The following is a 16,098-nucleotide window of genomic DNA, read 5'->3' as shown; positions in this document are numbered from 1 at the left end:
TGAGGAAAAGAGTTTATGGATCTTACAGATTCAAGTTAAGAAAGTTTCCAAGTTTGGGATTCCTAGAAGTCCTATCACTGAAAATGAGGGGATCTTTATTTTGCCAGCATAACTTTGGGAGACAGAAATTTTCTCTCACTCATGGTGGCAAGAGCTATTGATTTAAGCTTAGAACCTTTAAGGATAAACGAAGGAAAATAAATCCTCTAAATGTCTTGTCTTACCCAGGGGTAAGCTGGTAAATATTTAACAACTGGCTCTCAAAAAAGGAAGTATGCATGTCAGGTCATTTTTAATGTTATTGGAATAAAGGATGTGCAGCATCTTACAATTTACAGATAAAAATATAAAATGCTCTTCATTACAAATTTTATTTAGCCAATTAGTTCTCACAGAATGCTTTCATTGACTTTTGTTCAGGCTCTTGCAACTGGAGTCAAACTAGGGTTGTGACTGATGAGCACGTGTAGTTCCTACAAGAATACTGGTTGATATATTGGAATACACCAAGAGGCAACACAAAAGTGAAATAACACTATTATTATTAGTGCTCCAACTCCAATGGAGTCAGAACTTCACTCCACCAGTGATAGGAGCAACTTCTTTACTGAATTGGATAATAGTTTTCAAATACTGGAAGAATATTTCTTCTATTTTTTTTGTGCCATTCACAATGTAATGGCTACAGAGACATCACGATTTTAAGTTTATTTTGTGCTATTAACATTTTCTCCTATCACTTTCTTAAGTCTAGAGTCTAGACAATCAACAAAACAATAAATCAAGCCCTGATTTGTAGCTTCTTCCTGATTTCTGTGGTGTAAATATTTCTATCCTGGCCAGCTTCAAGCTACCAATGTGACCACACTGAATACAGAATTGCAAGAGTATGTATTATTTCCACCACACATACACACACAATAGACATATAACCTCCAGAGTAGAGATAATTAAAAATGCAATAAAATAATTAGGACGTGATGAGTCTTCAGTGTTTTTTTTTTTTGTTTAATAGAATTTATTTCATTATAAATTTATACAATTTAATTTTTAGTAATGGCCATGTTTAACAACTGGCTCACAGGAATTCTGAAAATTTAACAATTGGTTCTTGTGAACCAATGCAAGCCAGTTCTAGTACACCACTTCCCTCACTCCTTTTAGACTGCTTTTGAGTGTTTCCCACCATGAGATCCAAGGTGAGGAGGAATACAAGGCAGAGACACACAGAGCAGGCTACATCTCCCTACTCAATGTGTGGGCTACTGCTCTGCTATTTATTGCTAATCTGCAAGAAGATAAGTACAGACATTGAAAGTAAGCACTTTGAAACTTTTATAGCAATTTGACAGAGATTTTTAGGTCTGTTGAATCTCATAATTAAAAAGTGTGGCTTGTATTTTATAGGGTTTTTTTTTTTTTTTTTTTTTTGGTCATTTTATCTTTCTGGTAATTTAGTTTTATTATTTTCTACAAAGATATTGGTCCACGACAGAATTGGGAGGAACGAAAAAAACAAACAACCAAACAAACCCTGGGCCCTTCATCATAGATAACTTGAGATGCACTGGTCTATTTTGTGTGGGCAGAATCAGAAGGGAGAGAGTGGTACAGGGGATGAGTGTGAACCGGACAACCTTGATATTGACAATACAGCCATCAGCACTAACTGCTTGTAGCCAGGGGAAGGGGTCTATCCCAGGTTTGCTTTTCTAACATGGGGCAGGACGGCCACAAGCCTGGAAATAATTGGGGAGAAATGAGAACTAGATTCTTATAGTGGCAAAACAAATCTGGAGGCTGTGAATGACAGAAGATGTTGAGAAGAACTGCTCCCTGGAAAAGTCTCTGCCATTCGTAAGGATCTGTTTTCTTAGGAAAATAGTTACAGAAAATCATAATTGGTGACATATGCTCATAGACGAACAACCACAGAGATTCTTTTCTCCACTCCTCTTTCTTTCCCCCAGCCTGAAAATGGCCTCAGTGGTTTGCTCCACCATACTGATTCTCTTTTGTTCTATTTACATGTTTACGTCATAAAATTTTAGCCCCTCAGAGCTATTCAGGACCCTGGAAGTCAAAAGTCCATCATGATGTAGGTATCTATCCACTCTCTGACACCTGAGCCCCACCCAGCCAATATTTCTTATTCTTTTTTTTGTTGTTTTGTTTTGAGATGCAGTCTCACTCTGTCGCCCAGGCTGGAGTGAAGTGGTGTGATCTCAGCTCACTGCAACCTCCACCTCCTGGGTTCAAGCAATTCTCCCACCTCAGCCTCCTGAGTAGCTGGGATCACAGGTGTGTGCCACCATGGCTGGCTAATTTTTGTATTTTTAGTAGAGACAGGATGTTGCCATGTTAGCTAGGTTGGTCTCGAATTCCTGGCCTCAAGTGATCTGCCTGCCTCGGCCTCCCAAAGTGCTGGGATTACACGCGTGAGCCACTGCACTTGGCCTGATATGCTTATTTATTCTCTAGTCAAATACCTTCAAAGTCAGGAAGCTGATTGTTTCTCACAGCAATCCATTCAATTGAGGAATAGCTCAAAGAAATAGTTCATCTTTCTGTTAGCCAAAATATGTCTCCTTGTAAATGTCATACACTGGCTCCAGATCTACTCTCCTCTTCCATATGCAAGACCTCTTACCATTAGAAGACAACATTCATATCTTCCTAATTTTTCTCTCATGTAGACTGAACACTGTTACTTCTTTTCACCATCCTCCCACTGTCCCTGTGTGCAGAATCTTTCCCATCTGTCTCTCTCTTTTCAAGATGCACAGGAGGCTACAAACACCCTATGTTTCACATGCTGTGCCTTCCCCCACTCAGCTGAGTCCTTACTCCCGTGTTGACTGGAACAGGGATCTCAGATTTCTTTGCTCACAAATACGGCTGCTAAAAGTTGAGGACACTTTGAGGAAGCTAGTTTAAGATGCAGTGAAGGTGAAGCACACTGTTGCCCTATCGAATATGGGACCAAAGGAAGCAAATGTGAAAAGTAAACATTACACATCCATAACTGAATATTTACGACATATGTACTAAGTGAGAGTCACTGAGCAGCATGGAGGGAAGGAGAATAGGTGATTGAGAACTGTGAAGTGTATACACAGGATGAAAAATACTTGCTTTCAACCCTCTGAGGAGTTCACTGTTAATTGGAGAAACCACTCTCCTCTGAAGCTCATCCTGAAGGTGCTCGTGAGATTTCCTCCTGCTCTAACCTAGACTGTCCTCGGATACCTGAATTTGTAGAATACCCCATTTTTGTTTTTTCTTTTTAAAACAGATTCTCACTCTGTCACCCAGGCTGAAGTGCAGTGGCTAGATCTCGGCTCACTGCAACCTCCACCTCCCAAGTTCAAGCGATTCTCATGCCTCACCCTCCTGAGTAGCTGGGATGACAGGTGCTCACCACCATGCCTGATTATTTTTGGGTTTTTGGTAGAGACAGGGTTTCACCATGTTGCTCAGGCTGATCTCGAACTCCTAGGCTGAAGCAATCCATCTACCCTGGCCTCCCAAACTGCTGGGATTACAGGTGTGAGCCACTGTGCCTGGCTTCTACTCCATTTTTATTTACTTGGTAATTATATTACTGCTTCAGTCCACCAATGAGCTACAAATTAAAAGATTCTGTCTGTGCTGGTGCTCGTGTTCTCACCTTAAAAGCTTATTTACCATCAGACATTCACATTAGAATTGTAAAAAACAAAAACAAAAACAGACTAAAAGGCACTTTTTAAAAAACTCAGAAAGTATATTTGGAAATGATAAGAATCATTAAATATCTTTTAGGCAGGTGTGTACACAGGCAAGATCTATAACAAGGTTTCCCTTCAGAAAAAGTATCCACACAAAAACTTGCCAGTCATTTCGTTCCTACCAGTGCGAATGGGAAATCTCCTTGTAACTGGCACAGACGAATAAAGGAAAGAGGGGAGGTGATGGCTACATCTTTGTTCTTTTTGCCATGTTAGAAAAACCTAGAGGACTGCACTGTCTGAATTGGAGAGATTTGACAGCATCTGTGTGCACATGTGTACAGTTTAAGAGGCCTTATGGAAAGTCAATGATTGCAGGGCATCGGATGGCTCCACATCCCTCCCCCTCTCTGAGCAGGACCTCAGCCCTCACTTTATTCCTGATCTCTACCTGCAGCCACCAGGACTATCCACACTAGATCTTTCCAGCTTCTATCTCACTCTGCACGCTCATGATTCCTTGTTTCTGATTTGAACCCCCTAGGAGATCATTGTTTATCATGGAAATTTTGGATGGCAGCACAGGTTTAATTAGACATCTCTACATTTCTCTCTTTCTGCTATGTTATTTCTTCTTGCAGGGGAGCACTTTCCTTTTGCTGGCATGTAAGTCTGCACTCCCAGATCCCTCGGGGATGTTATCCTACAGGTACTGCTTCACTTCTGTTTGGCAGCTCAGCGAAAGGCTTCGGGCTTGCCACTTTCTTGCTGGATCCTTCTCTACTTTCCCACCAGATGAATGCGGAACCTCTCCGTCCCTTTCCTTTCTACCAATACTTGGCTAAATTACCACATTTTAGTTGAGGCTGTCATGAAACTGGCCAACATGGCTTCTGTCCAAAGAAAATCAATTACACCACTTAGTCAAATTCATCTGTTCAACGGTTTCCTCTTAATTTGAAGATTGATTAGAAAATATAATACAGTGGCACTAAATTGCTCACAATATCCCTAATACTTACCCAATTCTTAGAGAGTTATGTGTAAGGCCTACCAGCAAGTACAACTTTTACAGTATTACTCCTGATAAAAGCCTTACAGCCTACTGGTTCAGATGGGAAAGTATCACAGCACAGCACACCTAGAAAAGCAAATCTCAGAATATCTCCTTCCAAATAATAAGAAACAAACTCCCTAAGGTATCCTGAGTTACGATAACTTTATGGGAAGTTTTAACCTTTGCTCATTCTCATCTATCACCAGATTACCTATAGTAATTCCCTAGCCAACACTAAAGCACGGGGAAGGCCTCTTTCTTGGTATACTCAATTGGCAGGTAATATCACTGCTAAAGCTCACATCTAAGTCCCCTTTGTGAGCCCTGGGAGCTTCGCAAAGCTCTAGGGTGAGCTGGGATTGGCTGTCTTGTCAATTGATTAGCGAGAACCACCTGGTCTGTATCTGTGTGAAAAGTGCTATTATGGTGAGCTTTGCTTCCTTCAGCTTCCCTATGACATTTGATCTCTAAAAGAAAAGATCAAAACATGAAAGCAGATTGCTTGTAGCTCAGAGCGAGATAGAATAGAAAAAATCAGAGGCCCTTTCTCCCCAACTCGTTGTCCACCCATGCCCTTACCGCCCCACTAGCACCAAAGAAAACAAAACATAACTAGCTGTGATTCTTTCAAGATGTAAGTGACTACTACTGTTGTGACTATGTGGTTATTTGTACAACTCAGCAGACATATTTGTCATTGTTCAAATTTGTTCTCACTTGAAATCACCCTGGGCTAAAAACAAGTTAATGAGTAATTTAAAATGCCACCTTTGGGGATGGAGATGATGGAGAACATCTTTTTTTCAGAGATTCCTTCTTTTTTTATTTTTAACTGACATGTAATAATTGTATATATTTATGCGGTACATGGTGATGTTTTGTTTCATTTAATATATACTGATCAGATCAGGGTCATTATCCATCAAGGGTCATTAGCATATCCATCATCTCAAACACTTATCATTTCTTTGTGCTGGGAACATTCAATATCTTCCTTCGGCTATTTGAAACTATATATTATTGTTAACTATAGTCATCCCACAGTGGTTCTAGAACACCAGAACTTATTCCTCTTATCTAGCTGCAATTTTGTATCCTTCAACATATCTCTCCCTACCCCACCTCTGTTCTACTTTTTATTTCTATGAGATCAACTTTTTTTAGTTTTCATATATGAATGAGAACATGTGGTGTTTAACTTTTTGTTACCAGCTTATTTCAATTAACACAATGTCCTCCAGTTCCATTCACATTGCCTGGAATGACAGGATTTCCTTCTTTTTTTATAGATGAATAGTATTCCACGGTGTCTATACACTGTATTTTCTTTATGCATTCATCTGTTGTTGGAAACCAAGGTTGAGTCCACATTTTGGCCAGTGTGAATACTGTTGCACTAAACATGGGGCTGCAGATGTCTCTTCAATATATTGGTTTCCTTTCCTTTGAGTAAATGCCCAGTAGTGGGACTGCTGGATCATATGGTAGTTCTATTTGTAGTTTTTTGAAGAATCTCCACACTGTTCTTTATAGTGGCTGTACTAGTGTATATTGCCACCAACAGTGTATAAGACTAGCACATTTATAATGAAAATTATTGGCTTAGACATTTGGAACTTAGTTTAGTTTTATTCACCAAAAGCCTTTAGCTAAAATTATAATTTAAGTTCTAACCCTGAACAATATTAATAATATTATCCTAAATGGATATGATGCTTTAAAGTTTATAAAATATGTTACATCCATTATCTCATGTGTTTCACTCAGCAACTTATGAGGTGGGTAGGTCAGGAAATATTTTATCACCATTTTTGCAAGTAAGAAAACTGAGGTTCAGAGGAACTGAGTGACTTTGTCCAAAGTCACAACATTGGGAAGTGGCAGACACAGAATTGGGACCCAGTTTGTTAGACTCTGTAGAAGTGATGCCTTTCCCTTCACATCTCGAACTTCAACAGTCTAAGGGTAAGAAGGTGTCTCATTTGCCCAACAGATGGGATGTCCCTTCCAGTGGATGACATGGGGTCCCTTGCACTGAGGTCACATGTTGGAGGGGCTGATATCCCAAGAAATAAGTTTGGAGGGAGTCACTACAAAATCTTGCCTGAGAGTTCCAGGGGTGGCTTACTTAGCAGGAAGCAATCTACAACTTATGTGACAAAGATCTGAACGGTGCATTTCCAAAGAGCACAAAGGAAGTAGAATTGGGTTACTCACACTATAAAATACATTTTGGTAAAACTGCCACAATTTATTCCTGGACTTGTTACCAACAGGGTAGTATAAATAGATATATTACTGTATCTAATGTATTCCGAGGTCTGCATAGGACCTAACAACTTTCCCATTTAAAAATCAAAAAACAAACAAACAAACAAAACCCAGGACATTTCATTTCCCTACAAGCTTCCTACTCATTTTTCAGCAGGCAACGTAATTTGATCTAAATCATTAATATTTTGCAGTTGTCACTCATGATAAAAGGCCTATCATAAAGTTCCAATGGCCCTTTTCACCAGACCACTCTATTAAAGTTAATGAATTTATTAATACAAAATGACTACCAGCCTACGTTTATGAAGGTTTGACTTGACACTTTAGAAGAACGCTTAAGCCATTGAAGTGTCCTTCACCTTTCCTATGTGTGCAGGCTTATTAGGAGTAGAAGTGTAAGGTTACACTTGATCCAGTAAAAAAAAAAAAAAAAAAAAAAAAAAAGAATAAAGATAATTGGCTTATGAAAATATTTCCTAATTGCTGTTTTACTTGAGGTCATTTTTATTTTGCTTTCAGATTATAAGGTAACTACAAAAAGGGAATATATGCTACAGACAGCTTAAACAATAAGTTATAATCCAATGATATTAAATAATACTAATAATATTACCTTAAATGGGGCTCACAGCTGTGAAATCTTAAAGGCTTCCTCCACAGTACTGCTGGGAAGAAGTGACTAGCCAGAGGCAGACCACTGCTTTCCCCCATAGCACTTGGAGATGACAACAGAAGAATGGCAAAAGGGACCAGTCACCCCCTGTCAAGCAACAAGTGGCAGGTTTTCTCTTTGCAGTCCCCACACTGACATCTGAGAGACTGAAAGTTTCTTGAAGGCAAGCATTTCTATGAGAAATATCTGTGTACCAAGGGCAATAAATAGTCATTTGCTTTTAATATTGGTGATACTGTTTGACTGTGTCCCCACCCAAATCTCATCTAGAATTGTAGCTCCCATAATTCCCACATGTTGTGAGAGGGACCCTGTGGGAGGTAATTGAATCATGGAGGCAGTTTCTCCCATACCATTCTTGTGGTAGTGAGTAAGTCTCATGAGATCTGATGGTTTTATTTATGCAGTTACTTATTTTATTTTTTTGAGATGGAGTTTCGCTCTTGTTGTCCATGCTGGAGTGCAATGGTGTGATCTCAGCTCACTGTGACCTCCGCCTCCCAGGTTCAAGCCATTATCCTCCCTCAGCCTCCCGAGTAGCTCGGCTAATTTTGTATTTTTAGTAGAGGTAGGGTTTCTCCATGTTGATCAAGCTGGTCTTGAAGACCCGACCCTCAGGTTATGTGCCTGCTTTGGCCTCCCAAAGTACTGGGATTACAGGCATGAGCCACCACACCTGGCTGATCTGATGGTTTTATAAGGGGTTTCCCCTTTTGCATGGCTCTCATTCTCTCTTGCCCACTGCCATGTAAGGCGTGTCTTTGCTCTCCCTTCATCTTCTGCCATGGTTGTGAGTCCTCCCCAGCCATGTGGAACTGTGAGTCCATTAAACCTGTTTCCTTTATAAATTACCCAATCTCTCATATGTCTTTATCAGCAGCATGAGAACAGACTAATATAATTGGTTTAAGCCCTAAGCCCAGGATGTGTTTCCTGAACTGTACTCCCCAGCCCACACCCCTCTTACTCCCATGTAGCAACAAGGAATGTTTCTGTCTTCTATAGTAGGTTTCCACTTTCTTCATTCATCTTTTTGCCCTGTCTTCAGCCCAGCTTGAGACAAGATCATCTTTTTGTTCTGAGACTTGCAGTTATAAAGACATTAGGATCACTAGAATGTCCTGGCTGCACCCACAGAGCAGGATAAGCTGGAGCAAGAACAGGTCCAGTGAGGACAAGGAAGGATGAGGAATGTTAATGCAGGTGTCTCTGAGATGGCTGTTTCTTGCTGGGGGTTGCTTTTTCTATGTTCCAATCATGTTTCCAATAGCAGATGCGCATGTGTGTGCATGTGTGTTTCTGTACAGGTAAGAGTGGGAACACGGTGGAGAGGGGGCAGATGGTCAAGATGCTTAGTCATCACATATTAACCTGGGACACCTGGCCAGAGTTTGCAAAGTTTCTCAGGGATCTACCCCAGCCGAAGCACTGGGAGTGGCCAGCTTCCCAAAGAGCTTACAAGAAGGGCTTTGAGAAAGTCATTAACTAGGAACACTGCAGATGTCAGCCTGGCAAAAAGAGAGCTTATTACACCAGATCCATCATAGATGAAGATCTGTTTCTGGAGGGGAGTCTGTACATGGGTGTTCAGACTCATGGGCAAAATCTAATCTTTGCAGAAAATACATGAGCTAGAGATGCTGAGAAAGCTAAAGGACTTCCCGAGATTTTAGACTAATAATAATCATCATCTATGGTTGCTTTAAATATTTGTAAAGCTTAGCAGGTTAAAAAGCACTTTTCTAGTCATTATTACATTTGATTTTCACAATAACTCATTGAAGTAGGCAAGGCAAGGGTGATTATGCCCATTTTACAACTGGGGAAACTGAGGCTCAGAGCAGCTAAATAACTTGCTCAAGGACCCAAGTGTCCTAATCAATTACATGGATGACTGGGCCTTGAAGTTCTCTTACACTTAGAATACTTAGCTTATTCTTGGGCAGTTTAGTGACTTCTTACATGCTTGAAGTATTAAACCTAAAAGGAGGCCGGGCGCGGTGGCGGGCGCCTGTAGTCCAGCTACTCAGGAGGCTGAGGCAGGAGAATGGCGTGAACCTGGGAGGCGGAGCTTGCAGTGAGCCAAGATTGCGCCACTGCACTCCAGCCTGGAGCACAGAGCGAGACTCCGTCTCAAAAAATAAAAATAAAAAAATAAAAAACCTAAAAGGACAGAAGTTCCCAATTTGAATGTAGTAAGGGGCTGGGCACAATGACTCATGCCTGTAATCCCAGCACTTTGGGAGGCTGAGGTGGGAGGATGGCTTGAGCCCAGGAGTTCAAGACCAGCCTGGGCAAGAAAGCAAAACACTATCTCTACAAAACATAAGATAATTAGCTGGGCATGGTGGCATGAGGTTGTAGTCCCGACTACTCAGGAGGCTGAGGCAAGATGATTGCTTGAGCCTAGGAGTTCGAGACTGCAATGAGTTCTGATTGCACCACTGTACTCCAGCCTGAGCAACAAAGTGAGATCCTGTCGGGAAAAAAAAAAAAAAAAAAAAAAAAGGCTGCAAACAAATCACACAAGGTCTTGTTAAAATGGCTTTCTGATTCAGTAGGTCTTGAGGTGGCCCCTGAGATTCTGCATTTCTAATAAGCTCCCAGATAATACAAATGCTTCTGGTCCATGGACCCCACTTGGAGTAGCAATGGTTAAGAGGATATTGTTGCTGAATATTGGTTACCTGGTTGTAATTGTCTTTCATGGGTCTTAGACAAACAAACAAGCAAACAAACAAACATAAGACAATTGTAATCTACATCTACAGGCACTCTGAGCTCTCACAGGTCAGCAACAACAGAACAGTAGCTTTAATATCATTTTTGAGTGCTTACTAGATACCAGGCACTGTGCCAAATGCTTTGCAAGGATGATTTTATTTAATCCCCACAACTCTATGAAATAGGAACTATTATTATCTCCATTTAAACATATATATACACACACACACACATATATATATACACATACACATATATATATATATATATATATATATATATATATATATATATATATATTTTAAGTTCTGGGATACATGTGACAGACATGCAGATTTGTTCCATAGGTAAATGTGTGCTATGGTGGTTTGCTGCACCTATCAACCCATCACCTAGGTATTAAGCCCAGCATGCATTAGCTATTGATCCTGATGCTCTCCCTGCCCCGATCCCCTACCCAACAGGCCCCGCCCGGTGTGTGTTGTTCCCCTCCCTGTGTCCATGTGTTCTACTTGTTCAATCCCACTTATGAGTGAGAACATGCGGTGTTTGGTTTTCTGTTCCTGTGCTAGTTTGCTGTATATCCACTTTTTAGAAACAGAAGCAGGCTGAGAGAGATGAAGTATCCCACTGCTACAGTTTGATAAATGTTTGTGCCCCATCCAAAATTCATGTTGAAACTTAATGCCCCCGGCAATGTAACAGTATGAAGAGGTGGGGCTTTTAGGAGGTGATTAGGCCATGAGGGCTCTGCCCTCATGGAGGGAATTAGTCCCTTATAAAAGCGCTGGAGAGAACTAGGTAGACTCCTTTCTGCCTTTCCATCTCTTCTGCCATGTGAGGACACAGCATCTGTCCCTTTTTTGCCCTTCTGCCTTTCCCCAGGTGAGGACACAGCATTTGTTTCTTCTGCAACATGAGGATGCAGGAAGAAGGCATTCACCAGACACCAAATGCTGCCACCTTCATCTTGGACTTCCTCGCCACCAGAACTGTAAGTATAACTTCCTAGTATGTATACATTATTCAGTCTAAGGCATTTTGTTATAGCAGTGCGAATGGACTAGGATACGCATGGAAAGGGAAATACATTACCCTTGGTTCTGAGAAGTGCAAGGAACAGGCAAAGATGTAACCATGGATAAGACATCATGCAATGGTCATCCCACCAACAATTAAATTCAACAATCAGAAAGAAGACTCTAAGGATTCTATGTAAAATTTATAAATAAGAAGTAAGGAAAACACTTAGGGAACTTTGAGATGAATAGTTTTATAAATGAATATACCCCAGAAAGCCTGGAAACGACTAAAACCTTATTATTAGGTTGGCGCAAAAGTATTTGTGGTTTTTGTCATTACTTTTAATAGCATCCTAATGCACAAGTGTGTTGAAGACCACATGTGGGGAGCCCTTGGTAAGAAGCCCAGCTTGCCAGATTGGTGGAAAAGTCAAGGGGGTTAGAGTGGGGAAAATGAGATCTTTTCTATATGGAACTATAGCTCAAGAGAAGAGAACAGAGAACCTGCAAGGTCAGATGAAAACTTACAAAAAGATGTCCTCAAAAGACTCTGATAAGCACTTTGCCAGGGATCAAAGCCAAAGAAATGAACATAATCACAGACTGCTGGCACTGGAATGCCCTGCAAGACTTGTGTGTGCACTCCTTCTATTTCACAAATGGAGAAACTGACTTTTCAAAAGTGGAAGGGGCTCGCTTTAGGACACATGGGAGAAGCAAAGCCAGGAATAGAACCTGGGTGTCCTGCACTTCATTCAGTGCCTCAAAAGGAGGGAAGAAGTAAGCCAGGGAAGCCAGCCAATAGAACGACTTACTGGTCATGTTGCAAAAGGTCTGTTCAGGGACAAAAGGGAGATACAAGAGAGTCTTAACATATTCCAAGCCATGCTCTTTATTCCCAAGTTGTCTTTTGGAGGAGGCAATTTGGAGGGCTAAATGAAATGGTGGTGAATGTGCATGGTGTTCCAAGTCTAGCTGACTAAATAAATGGATGCTGATGAATCATCAGGACCAGATGGCATCTATCCAAATTTTAGGTAAAATTGTGTAACAGTTGACCAAAGCATATAGCCTGTCATTCCAAATAGCTATTATGCCAAATAGCTATTGTACCATGAGTCTGGCAGATTGGCAATGAGTCTCCTCTCCATGAGAAGAATTTGTAAAGGGGGCCCAAGGAACTTCAGGCTGGTAGGATCACTGAACATGTTAGGCAAGTGTAATGCATTGGGGACAAGGCATCACTTTTCCTCTCAATTAAATTAACCACCATTTGTCTAATGTTTTACAGTTTATAAAGAACTTAGTGTTAATCATGCCTAACAAATTGACTAGAATTCTTTTACAGGATAAATGTGTATGTGGACAAAGGGAAACCATGGATGTAATCTATTTAGATTTTGAAAAGGCCCTTGACAAGATCCCACGCCAAACACTGTTTTAACAAGTTAAGTCACCATGGAATTGTGGAGCAGTGCTTTGAAATGGATAGGAAAGTGGCTTATAGTCAGGGCAGCACAAGTAGGAATAAGCATAGACTTTTCTGGAGAAGTATGAACAGTCGTATGTCTCAGGGATCAGTGCTAGGACCAGTCAACATTTTGGTAAGTTGTCTGGGCAACCTTTAGATGACCACAACTTTTACAGGTAACAAAATGCAAAGCTGACTTTGATCCTTTTATAGTTGTATTGATGATCAGAGAAAAAAGAGTCAGAGTAGGCTTGTTCAAGGAGTGGCCTCTGAAACCAGACTTCTTGGCTCTGAATCCGGACTCCGCCCTTCGTGAATGTGACTTTAAGCAAGTCACTCCACCTCCTCCAGCATAATTTTTTAATTATTATATTTTAAGTTCTAGGGTACATGTGCACAACGTGCAGGTTTGTTACATATGTATACATGTGCCATGTTGGTGTGCTGTACCCATTAACTTGTCATTTACATTAGGTATATCTCCTAACGCTATCCCTCCCCTCTCCCACCACCCCATGACAGGCCCCAGTGTGTGATATTCCCCGCCCTGTGTCTAAGTGTTCTCATTGTTCAATTCCTACCTGTGAGTGAGAACACCTCCAGCATAAATTTTATCATCTGTAAAGTGAGAATAGTAATGACCCCTACCTCATAGTGGTATTGTGAAAATGATATGAGACAATGCATGCCAAGCCCTGGCACAGTGTTTAGAGCATAATAAGTGTCCAATGAACATTAGTTTCTCTTATTTTTACTTTTCATGTTTATTCAACATTCTTCTAATAGGTTGCCAGGCTCTGAGTGGTCACTTTATGTCCTATGGAACCTTGGAGCTATTATAGACTGTTTCATGAAAGCACTGGCAGAATTCATTTTAGTAATGAATTCAGAGGACAGAGGTAACTATGGACTGAGATGGCTATGAAAGATTTCATGGAGAGAAACTAACAATTATGGAACACCTAGTATATGCCAGATACTTGCCTAGATGCTTTATAAATGTTTCCCCTTGATTTAATAGTCCTATGAAGTTGGGGTTATGATCCCCATTTAATGGATGACACAATGGAGACATAGAGAGGAGGCTAAGAAACTTGTCCCAGGGCATGCTTGCTCATAAGTAGAGCAAGAATTTAAATAAACATTTGTCCTACCCCAAGACCTATTTTCTTTTCACTGCATCACACTTGAATTGCACCTTGAAGGATGGGTAAAATTTAAGATGAAAGAAAAAAAGGTCGATCTATATAGAAATAAAATGGGCAGGCCTGGCACTGGGGCTCATGCCTGTAATCTTAGCACTTTGGGAGGCCGAGGCAGACAGGGATCACATAAGGTCAGGAGTTCGAGACCAGCCTGGCCAACATGGCAAAACCCTGTCTCTACTGAAAATACAAATAGCTGGGCATGGTTGTGTGCACCTGTAAGTCCAGCTACTCAGGAGGCTGAGGCAGGAAAATTGCTTGAACCCGGGAGAGAGGTTTCAGTGAGCCAAGATTGTGTCACTGCACTCCAGCCTGGGCAACACAGTGAGTGAGCTCTGTCTCAAAAAAAAAATAGTTAAAAAAAAAAAAAAGAAAGAAACATGGGCAGTGGTGTGAAAATAGAAACAAGAACAGTATGTTTATGGGGTTCATGGAGCATGAATATGGCTGTTCTTACCAAAGTGGAGAGTACTTATGGGGGCTAGTGGTGGGGAATGAAGCCAGAAGGGTAGTTGAGGCTAGACCAGAAAGCCCTCAGAACTCTGCTAAGGAGTCTTAGCTTTATCCTCAAGGCATGAAGGCAGCTGAGCTGCGGAGAAAGTATGAGATGCCTTCAAAAGATTAACCAGGTAGCTATGCAAGATTAATTTGATGGAATCTTCTGCTTGGGTCTCAAATTCTTTGTCCTCTAATCTACTAGCCTAAGGCTCTCAATACTCCTTCCTGAGCCTAGAAGCCTGGAGACCACCTAGGATGTGTCTGCAATAGTATGTGCAGGAGGGTGTGAAGGCAGAACAGAAAGGAAGGATTGGGCTGGGCACGGTAACTCACGCTTGTAATCCCAGCAGGCTAAGATTTGGGAGGCTGAGGTGGGTGGATCAGCTGAGGTCAGGGGTTTGAGACCAGCCTGACCAACATGGAGAAACCCTGTCTCTACTAAAAATACAAAAAACTAGTTGGGCGTGGTGGTGCACACCTGTAATCCCAGCTACTTGGGAGGCTGAGGCAGGAAAATTGCTTGAGCCCGGGAGGTGGAGGTTGCAGTGAGCTGAGACTGTGCCATTGCACTCCAGCCTGGGCAACAAGGGCCAAACTCCATCTCAAAAAAAAAAAAAAAAAAAAAGAAGTATTAACAGAAGTCCAGAATAAATCATAAATTACAAAGAAAGAATCGACAGGGACTGGGGGCCTAACTGCATATAAGGGCAAGGGAGAAGAAAGAAGCAAAGATGGCTTTAGGTTTAAGCCTCAGTGATCAGGAGAATGCTGGTCAGTTGATAAATCTGACTTGTGACACATCACGTTGGGGGTGGTGGTGGTGAAGTCAGAAATGATTAATAAGCAGCTGGAGATGTGGGATGGTAGCTCAGGAGATCAGTTGAGACTCGTGGTAATGACTTTATGTAAGTTATTTCCCACAGTGTTATAATAGTTAAAGAATGTTCATTGTAGGATTATCAACAACAACCAAAAGGTGGAAGCAATCTACATGTCCATTGATGGATGAATGGATAAAGAAATTGTGGTACATACATAAAATGGAATATTACTCAGCCTTAAAAAGAAGGAAATCTTGTTAGATGCTACAACATGGATGAACTTTGAGAAAATTATGCTAAGTGAAATAAACCAGTCACAGAAGGACAAATACTGCATGATTCCACCATATATGAGGTATCTAAAGTAGTTACAGAAGCAGAAAGTAAAATGGTTGTTGCTAACGGCTGGGGGAGGGAAAAATAAGGAGTTGCTGTTCAATGGACTTAGAGTTTTAGTCACACAAGATGAAAATGTTCTAGAGATCTGTTGAACAACAATGTGCATATAATTAACAATATTGTACTGTACACGTAAAAGTTTGTTAAGAGGGCAGATTCCATGTTAGATTTTTGTTTACCCTAATAAAAAATAAGTACACAAATCAGAAAAAAAAAGTTGAGGCCAGCCATGGTGGCTCACACC

General features: G+C 40.9%; 1 protein-coding gene across 5 annotated transcripts in view; it reads right to left on the bottom strand.

Moving 5' to 3' along the window:
- The window catches only part of GPC3 (glypican 3), a 456,912-nt gene that overhangs the window by 46,481 nt on the left and 394,333 nt on the right, over positions 1-16,098 (bottom strand). The window lies entirely within an intron of this gene.

This window comes from Piliocolobus tephrosceles, chromosome 12 (assembly GCF_002776525.5).
Source record: "Piliocolobus tephrosceles isolate RC106 chromosome 12, ASM277652v3, whole genome shotgun sequence".
Taxonomy (NCBI): Eukaryota; Metazoa; Chordata; class Mammalia; order Primates; family Cercopithecidae; genus Piliocolobus; species Piliocolobus tephrosceles.
The sequence above is the reverse complement of the archived record's forward strand: the minus strand, read 5'-3'. Positions and strand labels throughout refer to the sequence as shown.